The following is a 21399-nucleotide window of genomic DNA, read 5'->3' on the forward strand; positions in this document are numbered from 1 at the left end:
TTTGTATTGGAAACAACATTGTCATATGTCTTTTCTTGGATCTAAATAATACGAAACCTCGCTCTGTGATTTGAAGTTAAAATCCTCAAATATGGTTAAATATTGACTTTTTTCACGCTTCTCATGTAGTTTGATATTACGTAAATATATTCATTTTTACCAATATTTCAATACTATTTCATGTAGTATCACGATATGTGATTTGGCCTTCTAATCTTAGAATTTCGCATAATATTGCCTTTTAAGCAAGTTTTCTTGCATTTTGTTTCGTACGAAAAATCATCGAATTTAGCAATATTTTGACGTTTATCATCCCCTTTTCCTTTATGTGATTTAAACAAAATATCATCGAATTAGGCAATATTTTGCCGTTTTTCCACGTTTTTGTGAATTTTCAGTCTATGGGTATTAATTCATATATATACGATAAAAAATTATGCAAACACATAATTGATTAGATAATAACCTTAAATACTTCATTTTCAATCATCTATTTGTTTCTCGTTAAAATACTGAGTAAGATATTGAAAAGGGGAGAAGTTCGGTTTTTATTGCATATATCGACGTTTCAGCCGGATTAGAGCGGTTTTACGTGTATATCTTCCCTCGGTAATATAAACGGAAAATCAGGAACATTTTAGTTAATTCTAATGAAAACACATTGATTTTTATCATTTGTATTGGAAACAACATTGTCATATGTCTTTTCTTGGATCTAAATAATACGAAACCTCGCTCTATGATTTGAAGTTAAAATCCTCAAATATGGTTAAATAGTGACTTTTTCACGTTTTTCATGTAGTTTGATACTACGTAAATATATTCATTTTAACCAATATTTCGATTCTATTTCATGTAGAATCACGATATGTGATTTGGCCGTCAAATATCAGAATTTCGCACAATATTGCATTTTAAGCAAGTTTTCTTGCATTTTGTTTCGTACGAAAAATCATCGAATTTAGCAATATTTTGACGTTTATCATCCCCTTTTCCTTTATGTGACTTAAACAAAATATCATCGAATTAGGCAATATTTTGCCGTTTTCCACGTTTTTGTGAATTTACAGTCTATGGTATTAATTCATATATATACGATAAAAATTATGCAAACACATAATTGATTAGATAATAACCTTAAATACTTCATTTTCAATCATCTATTTGTTTCTCGTTAAAATACTGAGTAAGATATTGAAAAGGGGAGAAGTTCAGTTTTTATTGCATATATCGACGTTTCAGCCGGATTAGAGCGGTTTTACGTGTACATCTTCCCTCGGTAATATAAACGGAAAATCAGGAACATTTTAGTTAATTCTAATGAAAACACATTGATTTTTATCATTTGTATTGGAAACAACATTGTCATGTGTCTTTTCTTGGATCTAAATAATACGAAACCTCGCTCTATGATTTGAAGTTAAAATCCTCAAATATGGTTAAATGGTGACTTTTTTCACGTTTTTCATGTAGTTTGATACTACGTAAATATATTCATTTTAACCAATATTTCGATTCTATTTCATGTAGATTCACGATATGTGATTTGGCCGTCAAATATCAGAATTTCGCAAAATATTGCATTTTAAGCAAGTTTTCTTGCATTTTGTTTCGTACGAAAAATCATCGAATTTAGCAATATTTTGACGTTTATCATCCCCTTTTCCTTTATGTGACTTAAACAAAATATCATCGAATTAGGCAATGTTTTGCCGTTTTCCACGTTTTTGTGAATTTACAGTCTATGGGTATTAATTCATATATATACGATAAAAATGATGCAAACACATAATTGATTAGATAATAACCTTAAATACTTCATTTTCAATCATCTATTTGTTTCTCGTTAAAAAACTGAGTGAAAAGGGGAGAAGTTCTGCTTTTATTGCAAATATCGACGTTTCAGCCGGAATAGAGCGATTTTCGTGTACAACTTCCATCGGTAATATAAACGGAAATTCAGTAACATTGTAGTTGATACTAATGAAAATACATTGATTTTTATCATTTGTATTGGAAACAACATTGTCATATGTCTTTTCTTGGATCTAAATAATACGAAACCTCGCTCTGTGATTTGAAGTTAAAATCCTCAAATATGGTTAAATATTGACTTTTTTCACGCTTCTCATGTAGTTTGATATTACGTAAATACATTCATTTTTACCAATATTTCGATACTATTTCATGTAGTATCACGATATGTGATTTGGCCTTCTAATCTTAGAATTTCGCATAATATTGCATTTTAAGCAAGTTTTCTTGCATTTTGTTTCGTACGAAAAATCATCGAATTTAGCAATATTTTGACGTTTATCATCCCCTTTTCCTTTATGTGACTTAAACAAAATATCATCGAATTAGGCAATATTTTGCCGTTTTCCACGTTTTTGTGAATTTACAGTCTATGGGTATTAATTCATATATATACGATAAAAATTATGCAAACACATAATTGATTAGATAATAACCTTAAATACTTCATTTTCAATCATCTATTTGTTTCTCGTTAAAATACTGAGTAAGATATTGAAAAGGGGAGAAGTTCGGTTTTTATTGCATATATCGACGTTTCAGCCGGATTAGAGCGGTTTTACGTGTATATCTTCCCTCGGTAATATAAACGGAAAATCAGGAACATTTTAGTTAATTCTAATGAAAACACATTGATTTTTATCATTTGTATTGGAAACAACATTGTCATATGTCTTTTCTTGGATCTAAATAATACGAAACCTCGCTCTATGATTTGAAGTTAAAATCCTCAAATATGGTTAAATAGTGACTTTTTCACGTTTTTTATGTAGTTTGATACTACGTAAATATATTCATTTTAACCAATATTTCGATTCTATTTCATGTAGAATCACGATATGTGATTTGGCCGTCAAATATCAGAATTTCGCAAAATATTGCATTTTAAGCAAGTTTTCTTGCATTTTGTTTCGTACGAAAAATCATCGAATTTAGCAATATTTTGACGTTTATCATCCCCTTTTCCTTTATGTGACTTAAACAAAATATCATCGAATTAGGCAATGTTTTGCCGTTTTCCACGTTTTTGTGAATTTACAGTCTTTGGGTATTAATTCATATATATACGATAAAAATGATGCAAACACATAATTGATTAGATAATAACCTTAAATACTTCATTTTCAATCATCTATTTGTTTCTCGTTAAAAAACTGAGTAAGATATTGAAAAGGGGAGAAGTTCTGTTTTTATTGCAAATATCGACGTTTCAGCCGGAATAGAGCGATTTTCGTGTACATCTTCCATCGGTAATATAAACGGAAAATCAGTAACATTTTAGTTGATACTAATGAAAATACATTGATTTTTATCATTTGTATTGGAAACAACATTGTCATATGTCTTTTCTTGGATCTAAATAATACGAAACCTCGCTCTGTGATTTGAAGTTAAAATCCTCAAATATGGTTAAATATTGACTTTTTTCACGCTTCTCATGTAGTTTGATATTACGTAAATATATTCATTTTTACCAATATTTCAATACTATTTCATGTAGTATCACGATATGTGATTTGGCCTTCTAATCTTAGAATTTCGCATAATATTGCCTTTTAAGCAAGTTTTCTTGCATTTTGTTTCGTACGAAAAATCATCGAATTTAGCAATATTTTGACGTTTATCATCCCCTTTTCCTTTATGTGATTTAAACAAAATATCATCGAATTAGGCAATATTTTGCCGTTTTTCCACGTTTTTGTGAATTTTCAGTCTATGGGTATTAATTCATATATATACGATAAAAAATTATGCAAACACATAATTGATTAGATAATAACCTTAAATACTTCATTTTCAATCATCTATTTGTTTCTCGTTAAAATACTGAGTAAGATATTGAAAAGGGGAGAAGTTCGGTTTTTATTGCATATATCGACGTTTCAGCCGGATTAGAGCGGTTTTACGTGTATATCTTCCCTCGGTAATATAAACGGAAAATCAGGAACATTTTAGTTAATTCTAATGAAAACACATTGATTTTTATCATTTGTATTGGAAACAACATTGTCATATGTCTTTTCTTGGATCTAAATAATACGAAACCTCGCTCTATGATTTGAAGTTAAAATCCTCAAATATGGTTAAATAGTGACTTTTTCACGTTTTTCATGTAGTTTGATACTACGTAAATATATTCATTTTAACCAATATTTCGATTCTATTTCATGTAGAATCACGATATGTGATTTGGCCGTCAAATATCAGAATTTCGCACAATATTGCATTTTAAGCAAGTTTTCTTGCATTTTGTTTCGTACGAAAAATCATCGAATTTAGCAATATTTTGACGTTTATCATCCCCTTTTCCTTTATGTGACTTAAACAAAATATCATCGAATTAGGCAATGTTTTGCAGTTTTCCACGTTTTTGTGAATTTACAGTCTATGGGTATTAATTCATATATATACGATAAAAATGATGCAAACACATAATTGATTAGATAATAACCTTAAATACTTCATTTTCAATCATCTATTTGTTTCTCGTTAAAAAACTGAGTGAAAAGGGGAGAAGTTCTGCTTTTATTGCAAATATCGACGTTTCAGCCGGAATAGAGCGATTTTCGTGTACATCTTCCATCGGTAATATAAACGGAAATTCAGTAACATTTTAGTTGATACTAATGAAAATACATTGATTTTTATCATTTGTATTGGAAACAACATTGTCATATGTCTTTTCTTGGATCTAAATAATACGAAACCTCGCTCTGTGATTTGAAGTTAAAATCCTCAAATATGGTTAAATATTGACTTTTTTCACGCTTCTCATGTAGTTTGATATTACGTAAATACATTCATTTTTACCAATATTTCGATACTATTTCATGTAGTATCACGATATGTGATTTGGCCTTCTTATCTTAGAATTTCGCATAATATTGCATTTTAAGCATGTTTTCTTGCATTTTGTTTCGTACGAAAAATCATCGAATTTAGCAATATTTTGACGTTTATCATCCCCTTTTCCTTTATGTGACTTAAACAAAATATCATCGAATTAGGCAATATTTTGCCGTTTTCCACGTTTTTGTGAATTTACAGTCTATGGGTATTAATTCATATATATACGATAAAAATTATGCAAACACATAATTGATTAGATAATAACCTTAAATACTTCATTTTCAATCATCTATTTGTTTCTCGTTAAAATACTGAGTAAGATATTGAAAAGGGGAGAAGTTCGGTTTTTATTGCATATATCGACGTTTCAGCCGGATTAGAGCGGTTTTACGTGTATATCTTCCCTCGGTAATATAAACGGAAAATCAGGAACATTTTAGTTAATTCTAATGAAAACACATTGATTTTTATCATTTGTATTGGAAACAACATTGTCATATGTCTTTTCTTGGATCTAAATAATACGAAACCTCGCTCTATGATTTGAAGTTAAAATCCTCAAATATGGTTAAATAGTGACTTTTTCACGTTTTTCATGTAGTTTGATACTACGTAAATATATTCATTTTAACCAATATTTCGATTCTATTTCATGTAGAATCACGATATGTGATTTGGCCGTCAAATATCAGAATTTCGCACAATATTGCATTTTAAGCAAGTTTTCTTGCATTTTGTTTCGTACGAAAAATCATCGAATTTAGCAATATTTTGACGTTTATCATCCCCTTTTCCTTTATGTGACTTAAACAAAATATCATCGAATTAGGCAATGTTTTGCAGTTTTCCACGTTTTTGTGAATTTACAGTCTATGGGTATTAATTCATATATATACGATAAAAATGATGCAAACACATAATTGATTAGATAATAACCTTAAATACTTCATTTCAATCATCTATTTGTTTCTCGTTAAAAAACTGAGTAAGATATTGAAAAGGGGAGAAGTTCTGTTTTTATTGCAAATATCGACGTTTCAGCCGGAATAGAGCGATTTTCGTGTACATCTTCCATCGGTAATATAAACGAAAAATCAGTAACATTTTAGTTGATACTAATGAAAATACATTGATTTTTATCATTTGTATTGGAAACAACATTGTCATATGTCTTTTCTTGGATCTAAATAATACGAAACCTCGCTCTGTGATTTGAAGTTAAAATCCTCAAATATGGTTAAATATTGACTTTTTTCACGCTTCTCATGTAGTTTGATATTACGTAAATATATTCATTTTTACCAATATTTCAATACTATTTCATGTAGTATCACGATATGTGATTTGGCCTTCTAATCTTAGAATTTCGCATAATATTGCATTTTAAGCAAGTTTTCTTGCATTTTGTTTCGTACGAAAAATCATCGAATTTAGCAATATTTTGACGTTTATCATCCCCTTTTCCTTTATATGATTTAAACAAAATATCATCGAATTAGGCAATATTTTGCCGTTTTTCCACGTTTTTGTGAATTTTCAGTCTATGGGTATTAATTCATATATATACGATAAAAAATTATGCAAACACATAATTGATTAGATAATAACCTTAAATACTTCTTTTTCAATCATCTATTTGTTTCTCGTTAAAATACTGAGTAAGATATTGAAAAGGGGAGAAGTTCTGTTTTTATTGCATATATCGACGTTTCAGCCGGATTAGAGCGGTTTTACGTGTATATCTTCCCTCGGTAATATAAACGGAAAATCAGGAACATTTTAGTTAATTCTAATGAAAACACATTGATTTTTATCATTTGCATTGGAAACAACATTGTCATATGTCTTTTCTTGGATCTAAATAATACGAAACCTCGCTCTATGATTTGAAGTTAAAATCCACAAATATGGTTAAATAGTGACTTTTTCACGTTTTTCATGTAGTTTGATACTACGTAAATATATTCATTTAACCAATATTTCGATTCTATTTCATGTAGAATCACGATATGTGATTTGGCCGTCAAATATCAGAATTTCGCAAAATATTGCATTTTAAGCAAGTTTTCTTGCATTTTGTTTCGTACGAAAAATCATCGAATTTAGCAATATTTTGACGTTTATCATCCCCTTTTCCTTTATGCGACTTAAACAAAATATCATCGAATTAGGCAATGTTTTGCCGTTTTCCACGTTTTTGTGAATTTACAGTCTATGGGTATTAATTCATATATATACGATAAAAATGATGCAAACACATAATTGATTAGATAATAACCTTAAATACTTCATTTTCAATCATCTATTTGTTTCTCGTTAAAAAACTGAGTAAGATATTGAAAAGGGGAGAAGTTCTGTTTTTATTGCAAATATCGACGTTTCAGCCGGAATAGAGCGATTTTCGTGAACATCTTCCATCGGTAATATAAACGGAAAATCAGTAACATTTTAGTTGATACTAATGAAAATACATTGATTTTTATCATTTGTATTGGAAACAACATTGTCATATGTCTTTTCTTGGATCTAAATAATACGAAACCTCGCTCTGTGATTTGAAGTTAAAATCCTCAAATATGGTTAAATATTGACTTTTTTCACGCTTCTCATGTAGTTTGATATTACGTAAATACATTCATTTTTACCAATATTTCAATACTATTTCATGTAGTATCACGATATGTGATTTGGCCTTCTAATCTTAGAATTTCGCATAATATTGCATTTTAAGCAAGTTTTCTTGCATTTTGTTTCGTACGAAAAATCATCGAATTTAGCAATATTTTGACGTTTGTCATCCCCTTTTCCTTTATGTGATTTAAACAAAATATCATCGAATTAGGCAATATTTTGCCGTTTTTCCACGTTTTTGTGAATTTTCAGTCTATGGGTATTAATTCATATATATACGATAAAAAATTATGCAAACACATAATTGATTAGATAATAACCTTAAATACTTCATTTTCAATCATCTATTTGTTTCTCGTTAAAATACTGAGTAAGATATTGAAAAGGGGAGAAGTTCGGTTTTTATTGCATATATCGACGTTTCTGCCGGATTAGAGCGGTTTTACGTGTATATCTTCCCTCGGTAATATAAACGGAAAATCAGGAACATTTTAGTTAATTCTAATGAAAACACATTGATTTTTATCATTTGTATTGGAAACAACATTGTCATATGTCTTTTCTTGGATCTAAATAATACGAAACCTCGCTCTATGATTTGAAGTTAAAATCCTCAAATATGGTTAAATAGTGACTTTTTCACGTTTTTCATGTAGTTTGATACTACGTAAATATATTCATTTTAACCAATATTTCGAATCTATTTCATGTAGAATCACGATATGTGATTTGGCCGTCAAATATCAGAATTTCGCAAAATATTGCATTTTAAGCAAGTTTTCTTGCATTTTGTTTCGTACGAAAAATCATCGAATTTAGCAATATTTTGACGTTTATCATCCCCTTTTCCTTTATGTGACTTAAACAAAATATCATCGAATTAGGCAATATTTTGCCGTTTTCCACGTTTTTGTGAATTTACAGTCTATGGGTATTAATTCATATATATACGATAAAAATTATGCAAACACATAATTGATTAGATAATAACCTTAAATACTTCATTTTCAATCATCTATTTGTTTCTCGTTAAAATACTGAGTAAGATATTGAAAAGGGGAGAAGTTCTGTTTTTATTGCATATATCGACGTTTCAGCCGGATTAGAGCGGTTTTACGTGTATATCTTCCCTCGGTAATATAAACGGAAAATCAGGAACATTTTAGTTAATTCTAATGAAAACACATAGATTTTTATCATTTGTATTGGAAACAACATTGTCATATGTCTTTTCTTGGATCTAAATAATTCGAAACCTCGCTCTATGATTTGAAGTTAAAATCCTCAAATATGGTTAAATAGTGACTTTTTCAAGTTTTTCATGTAGTTTGATACTACGTAAATATATTAATTTTAACCAATATTTCGATTCTATTTCATGTAGAATCACGATATGTGATTTGGCCGTCAAATATCAGAATTTCGCAAAATATTGCATTTTAAGCAAGTTTTCTTGCATTTTGTTTCGTACGAAAAATCATCGAATTTAGCAATATTTTGACGTTTATCATCCCCTTTTCCTTTATGTGATTTAAACAAAATATCATCGAATTAGGCAATGTTTTGCCGTTTTCCACGTTTTTGTGAATTTACAGGCTATGGGTATTAATTCATATATATACGATAAAAATGATGCAAACACATAATTGATTAGATAATAACCTTAAATACTTCATTTTCAATCATCTATTTGTTTCTCGTTAAAAAACTGAGTGAAAAGGGGAGAAGTTCTGTTTTTATTGCAAATATCGACGTTTCAGCCGGAATAGAGCGATTTTCGTGTACATCTTCCATCGGTAATATAAACGGAAATTCAGTAACATTTTAGTTGATACTAATGAAAATACATTGATTTTTATCATTTGTATTGGAAACAACATTGTCATATGTCTTTTCTTGGATCTAAATAATACGAAACCTCGCTCTGTGATTTGAAGTTAAAATCCTCAAATATGGTTAAATATTGACTTTTTTCACGCTTCTCATGTAGTTTGATATTACGTAAATATATTCATTTTTATCAATATTTCGATACTATTTCATGTAGTATCACGATATGTGATTTGGCCTTCTAATCTTAGAATTTCGCATAATATTGCATTTTAAGCAAGTTTTCTTGCATTTTGTTTCGTACGAAAAATCATCGAATTTAGCAATATTTTGACGTTTATCATCCCCTTTTCCTTTATGTGACTTAAACAAAATATCATCGAATTAGGCAATATTTTGCCTTTTTCCACGTTTTTGTGAATTTACAGTCTATGGGTATTAATTCATATATATACGATAAAAATTATGCAAACACATAATTGATTAGATAATAACCTTAAATACTTCATTTTCAATCATCTATTTGTTTCTCGTTAAAATACTGAGTAAGATATTGAAAAGGGGAGAAGTTCGGTTTTTATTGCATATATCGACGTTTCAGCCGGATTAGAGCGGTTTTACGTGTATATCTTCCCTCGGTAATATAAACGGAAAATCAGGAACATTTTAGTTAATTCTAATGAAAACACATTGATTTTTATCATTTGTATTGGAAACAACATTGTCATATGTCTTTTCTTGGATCTAAATAATACGAAACCTCGCTCTATGATTTGAAGTTAAAATCCTCAAATATGGTTAAATAGTGACTTTTTCACGTTTTTCATGTAGTTTGATACTACGTAAATATATTCATTTTAACCAATATTTCGATTCTATTTCATGTAGAATCACGATATGTGATTTGGCCGTCAAATATCAGAATTTCGCAAAATATTGCATTTTAAGCAAGTTTTCTTGCATTTTGTTTCGTACGAAAAATCATCGAATTTAGCAATATTTTGACGTTTATCATCCCCTTTTCCTTTATGTGATTTAAACAAAATATCATCGAATTAGGCAATGTTTTGCCGTTTTCCACGTTTTTGTGAATTTACAGGCTATGGGTATTAATTCATATATATACGATAAAAATGATGCAAACACATAATTGATTAGATAATAACCTTAAATACTTCATTTTCAATCATCTATTTGTTTCTCGTTAAAAAACTGAGTGAAAAGGGGAGAAGTTCTGTTTTTATTGCAAATATCGACGTTTCAGCCGGAATAGAGCGATTTTCGTGTACATCTTCCATCGGTAATATAAACGGAAATTCAGTAACATTTTAGTTGATACTAATGAAAATACATTGATTTTTATCATTTGTATTGGAAACAACATTGTCATATGTCTTTTCTTGGATCTAAATAATACGAAACCTCGCTCTGTGATTTGAAGTTAAAATCCTCAAATATGGTTAAATATTGACTTTTTTCACGCTTCTCATGTAGTTTGATATTACGTAAATATATTCATTTTTATCAATATTTCGATACTATTTCATGTAGTATCACGATATGTGATTTGGCCTTCTAATCTTAGAATTTCGCATAATATTGCATTTTAAGCAAGTTTTCTTACATTTTGTTTCGTACGAAAAATCATCGAATTTAGCAATATTTTGACGTTTATCATCCCCTTTTCCTTTATGTGACTTAAACAAAATATCATCGAATTAGGCAATATTTTGCCGTTTTCCACGTTTTTGTGAATTTACAGTCTATGGGTATTAATTCATATATATACGATAAAAATTATGCAAACACATAATTGATTAGATAATAACCTTAAATACTTCATTTTCAATCATCTATTTGTTTCTCGTTAAAATACTGAGTAAGATATTGAAAAGGGGAGAAGTTCGGTTTTTATTGCATATATCGACGTTTCAGTCGGATTAGAGCGGTTTTACGTGTATATCTTCCCTCGGTAATATAAACGGAAAATCAGGAACATTTTAGATAATTCTAATGAAAACACATTGATTTTTATCATTTGTATTGGAAACAACATTGTCATATGTCTTTTCTTGGATCTAAATAATACGAAACCTCGCTCTATGATTTGAAGTTAAAATCCTCAAATATGGTTAAATAGTGACTTTTTCACGTTTTTCATGTAGTTTGATACTACGTAAATATATTCATTTTAACCAATATTTCGATTCTATTTCATGTAGAATCACGATATGTGATTTGGCCGTCAAATATCAGAATTTCGCAAAATATTGCATTTTAAGCAAGTTTTCTTGCATTTTGTTTCGTACGAAAAATCATCGAATTTAGCAATATTTTGACGTTTATCATCCCCTTTTCCTTTATGTGACTTAAACAAAATATCATCGAATTAGGCAATGTTTTGCCGTTTTCCACGTTTTTGTGAATTTACAGTCTATGGGTATTAATTCATATATATACGATAAAAATGATGCAAACACATAATTGATTAGATAATAACCTTAAATACTTCATTTTCAATCATCTATTTGTTTCTCGTTAAAAAACTGAGTGAAAAGGGGAGAAGTTCTGTTTTTATTGCAAATATCGACGTTTCAGCCGGAATAGAGCGATTTTCGTGTACATCTTCCATCGGTAATATAAACGGAAATTCAGTAACATTTTAGTTGATACTAATGAAAATACATTGATTTTTATCATTTGTATTGGAAACAACATTGTCATATGTCTTTTCTTGGATCTAAATAATACGAAACCTCGCTCTGTGATTTGAAGTTAAAATCCTCAAATATGGTTAAATATTGACTTTTTTCACGCTTCTCATGTAGTTTGATATTACGTAAATATATTCATTTTTACCAATATTTCGATACTATTTCATGTAGTATCACGATATGTGATTTGGCCTTCTAATCTTAGAATTTCGCATAATATTGCATTTTAAGCAAGTTTTCTTGCATTTTGTTTCGTACGAAAAATCATAGAATTTAGCAATATTTTGACGTTTATCATCCCCTTTTCCTTTATGTGACTTAAACAAAATATCATCGAATTAGGCAATATTTTGCCGTTTTCCACGTTTTTGTGAATTTACAGTCTATGGGTATTAATTCATATATATACGATAAAAATTATGCAAACACATAATTGATTAGATAATAACCTTAAATACTTCATTTTCAATCATCTATTTGTTTCTCGTTAAAATACTGAGTAAGATATTGAAAAGGGGAGAAGTTCGGTTTTTATTGCATATATCGACGTTTCAGCCGGATTAGAGCGGTTTTACGTGTATATCTTCCCTCGGTAATATAAACGGAAAATCAGGAACATTTTAGTTAATTCTAATGAAAACACATTGATTTTTATCATTTGTATTGGAAACAACATTGTCATATGTCTTTTCTTGGATCTAAATAATACGAAACCTCGCTCTATGATTTGAAGTTAAAATCCTCAAATATGGTTAAATAGTGACTTTTTCACGTTTTTTATGTAGTTTGATACTACGTAAATATATTCATTTTAACCAATATTTCGATTCTATTTCATGTAGAATCACGATATGTGATTTGGCCGTCATATATCAGAATTTCGCAAAATATTGCATTTTAAGCAAGTTTTCTTGCATTTTGTTTCGTACGAAAAATCTTCGAATTTAGCAATATTTTGACGTTTATCATCCCCTTTTCCTTTATGTGACTTAAACAAAATATCATCGAATTAGGCAATGTTTTGCCGTTTTCCACGTTTTTGTGAATTTACAGTCTATGGGTATTAATTCATATATATACGATAAAAATGATGCAAACACATAATTGATTAGATAATAACCTTAAATACTTCATTTTCAATCATCTATTTGTTTCTCGTTAAAAAACTGAGTGAAAAGGGGAGAAGTTCTGTTTTTATTGCAAATATCGACGTTTCAGCCGGAATAGAGCGATTTTCGTGTACATCTTCCATCGGTAATATAAACGGAAATTCAGTAACATTTTAGTTGATACTAATGAAAATACATTGATTTTTATCATTTGTATTGGAAACAACATTGTCATATGTCTTTTCTTGGATCTAAATAATACGAAACCTCGCTCTGTGATTTGAAGTTAAAATCCTCAAATATGGTTAAATATTGACTTTTTTCACGCTTCTCATGTAGTTTGATATTACATAAATATATTCATTTTTATCAATATTTCGATACTATTTCATGTAGTATCACGATATGTGATTTGGCCTTCTAATCTTAGAATTTCGCATAATATTGCATTTTAAGCAAGTTTTCTTGCATTTTGTTTCGTACGAAAAATCATCGAATTTAGCAATATTTTGACGTTTATCATCCCCTTTTCCTTTATGTGACTTAAACAAAATATCATCGAATTAGGCAATATTTTGCCGTTTTCCACGTTTTTGTGAATTTACAGTCTATGGGTATTAATTCATATATATACGATAAAAATTATGCAAACACATAATTGATTAGATAATAACCTTAAATACTTCATTTTCAATCATCTATTTGTTTCTCGTTAAAATACTGAGTAAGATATTGAAAAGGGGAGAAGTTCGGTTTTTATTGCATATATCGACGTTTCAGCCGGATTAGAGCGGTTTTACGTGTATATCTTCCCTCGGTAATATAAACGGAAAATCAGGAACATTTTAGTTAATTCTAATGAAAACACATTGATTTTTATCATTTGTATTGGAAACAACATTGTCATATGTCTTTTCTTGGATCTAAATAATACGAAACCTCGCTCTATGATTTGAAGTTAAAATCCTCAAATATGGTTAAATAGTGACTTTTTCACGTTTTTCATGTAGTTTGATACTACGTAAATATATTCATTTTAACCAATATTTCGATTCTATTTCATGTAGAATCACGATATGTGATTTGGCCGTCAAATATCAGAATTTCGCAAAATATTGCATTTTAAGCAAGTTTTCTTGCATTTTGTTTCGTACGAAAAATCATCGAATTTAGCAATATTTTGACGTTTATCATCCCCTTTTCCTTTATGTGACTTAAACAAAATATCATCGAATTAGGCAATGTTTTGCCGTTTTCCACGTTTTTGTGAATTTACAGTCTATGGGTATTAATTCATATATATACGATAAAAATGATGCAAACACATAATTGATTAGATAATAACCTTAAATACTTCATTTTCAATCATCTATTTGTTTCTCGTTAAAAAACTGAGTGAAAAGGGGAGATGTTCTGTTTTTATTGCAAATATCGACGTTTCAGCCGGAATAGAGCGATTTTCGTGTACATCTTCCATCGGTAATATAAACGGAAATTCAGTAACATTTTAGTTGATACTAATGAAAATACATTGATTTTTATCATTTGTATTGGAAACAACATTGTCATATGTCTTTTCTTGGATCTAAATAATACGAAACCTCGCTCTGTGATTTGAAGTTAAAATCCTCAAATATGGTTAAATATTGACTTTTTTCACGCTTCTCATGTAGTTTGATATTACGTAAATATATTCATTTTTACCAATATTTCGATACTATTTCATGTAGTATCACGATATGTGATTTGGCCTTCTAATCTTAGAATTTCGCATAATATTGCATTTTAAGCAAGTTTTCTTGCATTTTGTTTCGTACGAAAAATCATAGAATTTAGCAATATTTTGACGTTTATCATCCCCTTTTCCTTTATGTGACTTAAACAAAATATCATCGAATTAGGCAATATTTTGCCGTTTTCCACGTTTTTGTGAATTTACAGTCTATGGGTATTAATTCATATATATACGATAAAAATTATGCAAACACATAATTGAATAGATAATAACCTTGAATACTTCATTTTCAATCATCTATTTGTTTCTCGTTAAAATACTGAGTAAGATATTGAAAAGGGGAGAAGTTCGGTTTTTATTGCATATATCGACGTTTCAGCCGGATTAGAGCGGTTTTACGTGTATATCTTCCCTCGGTAATATAAACGGAAAATCAGGAACATTTTAGTTAATTCTAATGAAAACACATTGATTTTTATCATTTGTATTGGAAACAACATTGTCATATGTGTTTTCTTGGATCTAAATAATACGAAACCTCGCTCTATGATTTGAAGTTAAAATCCTCAAATATGGTTAAATAGTGACTTTTTCACGTTTTTTATGTAGTTTGATACTACGTAAATATATTCATTTTAACCAATATTTCGATTCTATTTCATGTAGAATCACGATATGTGATTTGGCCGTCAAATATCAGAATTTCGCAAAATATTGCATTTTAAGCAAGTTTTCTTGCATTTTGTTTCGTACGAAAAATCATCGAATTTAGCAATATTTTGACGTTTATCATCCCCTTTTCCTTTATGTGACTTAAACAAAATATCATCGAATTAGGCAATGTTTTGCCGTTTTCCACGTTTTTGTGAATTTACAGTCTATGGGTATTAATTCATATATATACGATAAAAATGATGCAAACACATAATTGATTAGATAATTACCTTAAATACTTCATTTTCAATCATCTATTTGTTTCTCGTTAAAAAACTGAGTAAGATATTGAAAAGGGGAGAAGTTCTGTTTTTATTGCAAATATCGACGTTTCAGCCGGAATAGAGCGATTTTCGTGTACATCTTCCATCGGTAATATAAACGGAAAATCAGTAACATTTTAGTTGATACTAATGAAAATACATTGATTTTTATCATTTGTATTGGAAACAACATTGTCATATGTCTTTTCTTGGATCTAAATAATACGAAACCTCGCTCTGTGATTTGAAGTTAAAATCCTCAAATATGGTTAAATATTGACTTTTTTCACGCTTCTCATGTAGTTTGATATTACGTAAATATATTCATTTTTACCAATATTTCAATACTATTTCATGTAGTATCACGATATGTGATTTGGCCTTCTAATCTTAGAATTTCGCATAATATTGCATTTTAAGCAAGTTTTCTTGCATTTTGTTTCGTACGAAAAATCATCGAATTTAGCAATATTTTGACGTTTATCATCCCCTTTTCCTTTATGTGACTTAAACAAAATATAATCGAATTAGGCAATATTTTGCCGTTTTCCACGTTTTTGTGAATTTAAAGTCTATGGGTATTAATTCATATATATACGATAAAAATAACGCAAACACATAATTGATTAGATAATAACCTTAAATACTTCATTTTCAATCATCTATCTGTTTCTCGTTAAAATACTGAGTAAGATATTGAAAATGGAGAAGTTCGGTTTTTATTGCATATATCGACGTTTCAGCCGGATTCGAGCGGTTTTACGTGTACATCTTCCCTCTTTAATATAAACGGAAAATCAGGAACATTTTAGTTAATTCTAATGAAAACACATTGATTTTTATCATTTGTATTGGAAACAACATTGTCATATGTCTTTTCTTGGATCAAAATAATACAAAACCTCGCTCTATGATTTGAAGTTAAAATCCTCAAATATAGTTAAATAGTGACTTTTTTCACGTTTTTCATGTAGTTTGATACTACGTAAATATATTCATTTTAACCAATATTTCGTTTCCATTTCATGTAGAATCACGATATGTGATTTGGCCGTCAAATATCAGAATTTCGCAAAATATTGCATTTTAAGCGAGTTTTTTCGATCATCTATTTGTTTCTCGTTAAAATACTGAGTAAGATATTGAAAAGGGGAGAAGTTCTGTTTTTATTGCATATATCGACGTTTCAGCCAGAATAGAGCGATTTTCGTGTACATCTTCCATCGGTAATATAAACGGAAAATCAGTAACATTTTAGTTAATACTAATGAAAACACATTGATTTTTTATCATTTGTATTGGAAACAACATTGTCATATGTCTTTTCTTGGATCTAAATAATACGAAACCTCGCTCTGTGATTTGAAGTTAAAATCCTCAAATATGGTTATATATTGACTTTTTTCACGTTTTTCATGTAGTTTGATATTACGTAAATATATTCATTTTTACCAATATTTCGATACTATTTCATGTAGTATCACGATATGTGATTTGGCCTTCAAATCTCAGAATTTCGCATAATATTGCATTTTAAGCAAGTTTTCTTGCATTTTGTTTGGTACGAAAAATCATCGAAATTAGCATTATTTTGACGTTTATCATCCCCTTTTCCTTTATGTGACTTAAACAAAATATCATCGAATTAGGCAATATTTTGCCGTTTTCCACGTTTTTGTGAATTTACAGTCTATGGGTATTAATTCATATATATACGATAAAAATGATGCAAACACATAATTGATTAGATAATAACCTTAAATACTTCATTTTCAATCATCTATTTGTTTCTCGTTAAAATACTGAGTAAGATATTGAAAAGGGGAGAAGTTCGGTTTTTATTGCATATATCGACGGTTCAGCCGGAATAGAGCGATTTTCGTGTACATCTTCCATCGGTAATATAAACGGAAAATCAGTAACATTTTAGTTAATACTAATGAAAACACATTGATTTTTTATCATTTGTATTGGAAACAACATTGTCATGTCTTTTCTTGGATCTAAATAATACGAAACCTCGCTCTATGATTTGAAGGTAAAATCCTCAAATATGGTAAAATAGTGACTTTTTCACGTTAATCATGTAGTTTGATATTACGTAAATATATTCATTTTTACCAATATTTCGATTCTATTTCATGTAGTATCACGATATGTGATTTGGCCTTCAAATCTCAGAATTTCGCATAATATTGCATTTTAAGGAAGTTTTCTTGCATTTTGTTTCGTACGAGAAATCATCGAATTTAGCAATATTTTGACGTTTATCATCCCCTTTTCCTTTATGTGACTTAAACAAAATATCATCGAATTAGGCAATATTTTGCCGTTTTCCACGTTTTTGTGAATTTACAGTCTATGGGTATTAATTCATATATATACGATAAAAATGATGCAAACACATAATTGATTAGATAATAACCTTAAATACTTCATTTTCAATCATCTATTTGTTTCTCGTTAAAATACTGAGTAAGATATTGAAAAAGGGAGAAGTTCGGTTTCATTGCATATATCGACGTTTCAGCCGGAATAGAGTGATTTTCGTGTACATCTTCCATCGGTAATATAAACGGAAAATCAGTAACATTTTAGTTAATACTAATGAAAACACATTGATTTTTATCATTTGTATTGGAAACAACATTGTCATATGTCTTTTCTTGGATCTAAATAATACGAAACCTCGCTCTGTGATTTGAAGTTAAAATCCTCAAATATGGTTATATATTGACTTTTTTCACGTTTTTCATGTAGTTTGATATTACGTAAATATATTCATTTTTACCAATAATTCGATACTATTTCATGTAGTATCACGATATGTGATTTGGCCTTCAAATCTCAGAATTTCGCATAATATTGCATTTTAAGCAAGTTTTCTTGCATTTTGTTTGGTACGAAAAATCATCGAAATTAGCATTATTTTGACGTTTATCATCCCCTTTTCCTTTATGTGACTTAAACAAAATATCATCGAATTAGGCAATATTTTGCCGTTTTCCACGTTTTTGTGAATTTACAGTCTATGGGTATTAATTCATATATATACGATAAAAATGATGCAAACACATAATTGATTAGATAATAACCTTAAATACTTCATTTTCAATCATCTATTTGTTTCTCGGTAAAATACTGAGTAAGATATTGAAAAGGGGAGAAGTTCGGTTTTTATTTCATATATCGACGGTTCAGCCGGAATAGAGCGATTTTCGTGTACATCTTCCATCGGTAATATAAACGGAAAATCAGTAACATTTTAGTTAATACTAATGAAAACACATTGATTTTTTATCATTTGTATTGGAAACAACATTGTCATGTCTTTTCTTGGATCTAAATAATACGAAACCTCGCTCTGTGATTTGAAGTTAAAATCCTCAAATATGGTTATATATTGACTTTTTCACGTTTTTCATGTAGTTTGATATTACGTAAATATATTCATTTTTACCAATATTTCGATACTATTTCATGTAGTATCACGATATGTGATTTGGCCTCCAAATCTCAGAATTTCGCATAATATTGCATTTTAAGCAAGTTTTCTTGCATTTTGTTTCGTACGAAAAATCATCGAATTTAGCAATATTTTGACGTTTATCATCCCCTTTTCCTTTATGTGACTTAAACAAAATATCATCGAATTAGGCAATATTTGGCCGTTTTCCACGTTTTTGTGAATTTACAGTCTATGGGTATTAATTCATATATATACGATAAAAATTATGCAAACACATAATTGATTAGATAATAACCTTAAATACTTCATTTTCAATCAATTATTTGTTTCTCGTTAAAATACTGAGTAAGATATTGAAAAGGGGAGAAGTTCTATTTTTATTGCATATATCGACGTTTCAGCCGGAATAGAGCGATTTTTGTGTACATCTTCCATCGGTAATATAAACGGAAAATCAGTAACATTTTAGTTAATTCTAATGAAAACACATTGTTTTTTATCATTTGTATTGGAAACAACATTGTCATATGTCTTTTCTTGGATCTAAATAATACGAAACCTCGCTCTATGATTTGAAGGTAAAATCCTCAAATATGGTAAAATAGTGACATTTTCACGTTAATCATGTAGTTTGATATTACGTAAATATATTCATTTTTACCAATATTTCGATACTATTTCATGTAGTATCACGATATGTGATTTGGCCTGCAAATCTCAGAATTTCGCATAATATTGCATTTTAAGCAAGTTTTCTTGCATTTTGTTTCGTACGAAAAATCATCGAAATTAGCAATATTTTGACGTTTTCCACGTTTTTGTGAATTTACAGTCTATGGGTATTAATTCATATATATACGATAAAAATGATGCAAACTCATAATTGATTAGATAATAACTTTAAATACTTCATTTTCAATCATCTATTTGTTTCTCGTTAAAATACTGAGTAAGATATTGAAAAGGGGAGAAGTTCGGTTTTTATTGCATATATCGATGTTTCAGCCGGATTAGAACGGTTTTACGTGTACATCTTCCCTTGTTAATATAAACGGAAAATCAGGAACATTTTAGTTAATTCTAATGAAAATACATTGTTTTTTATCATTTGTATTGGAAACAACATTTTCTTATGTCTTTTCTTGGATCTAAATAATACGAAACCTCGCTCTATGATTTGAAGGTAAAATCCTCAAATATGGTAAAATAGTGACTTTTTCACGTTAATCATGTAGTTTGATATTACGTAAATATATTCATTTTTACCAATATTTCGATTCTATTTCATATAGTATCACGATATGTGATTTGGCCTTCAAATCTCAGAATTTCGCATAATATTGCATTTTAAGCAAGTTTTCTTGAATTTTGTTTCGTACGAAAAATCATCGAATTTAGCAATATTTTGACGTTTATCATCCCCTTTTCCTTTATTTAATTTAAACAAAATATCATCGAATTAGGCAATATTTTGCAGTTTTTCCACGTTTATGTGAAATTCAGTTTATTGGTATTAATTCATTATATATACGATAAAAATGATGCAAACACATATTAATTATGATTAATGATTAAAATGATTAGATAATAACCTTAAATACTTCATTTTCAATCAACTATTTGTTTCTCGTTAAAATACTGAGTAAGATATTGAAAAGTTGAGAAGTTCGGTTTCTATTGCATATATCGACGTTTCAGCCGGATTAGAGCGTTTTTACGTGTACATCTTCCCTCGGTAATATAAACGGAAAATCAGGAACATTTTAGTTAATTCTAATGAAAACACATTGATTTTTATCATTTGTATTGGAAAAAACATTGTCATATGTCTTTTCTTGGATCTAAATAATACGAAATCTCGCTCTATGATTTGAAGTTAAAATCCTCAAATATGGTTAAATAGTGACTTTTCACGTTTTTCATGTAGTTTGATACTACGTAAATATATTCATTTTTACCAATATTTCGATTCTATTTCATGTAGTATCACGATATGTGATTTGGCCTTCAAATCTCAGAATTTTGCATAATATTGCATTTTAAGGAAGTT

Source organism: Procambarus clarkii, unplaced genomic scaffold, assembly GCF_040958095.1.
Source record: "Procambarus clarkii isolate CNS0578487 unplaced genomic scaffold, FALCON_Pclarkii_2.0 HiC_scaffold_113, whole genome shotgun sequence".
In the NCBI taxonomy this organism is placed as follows: Eukaryota; Metazoa; Arthropoda; class Malacostraca; order Decapoda; family Cambaridae; genus Procambarus; species Procambarus clarkii.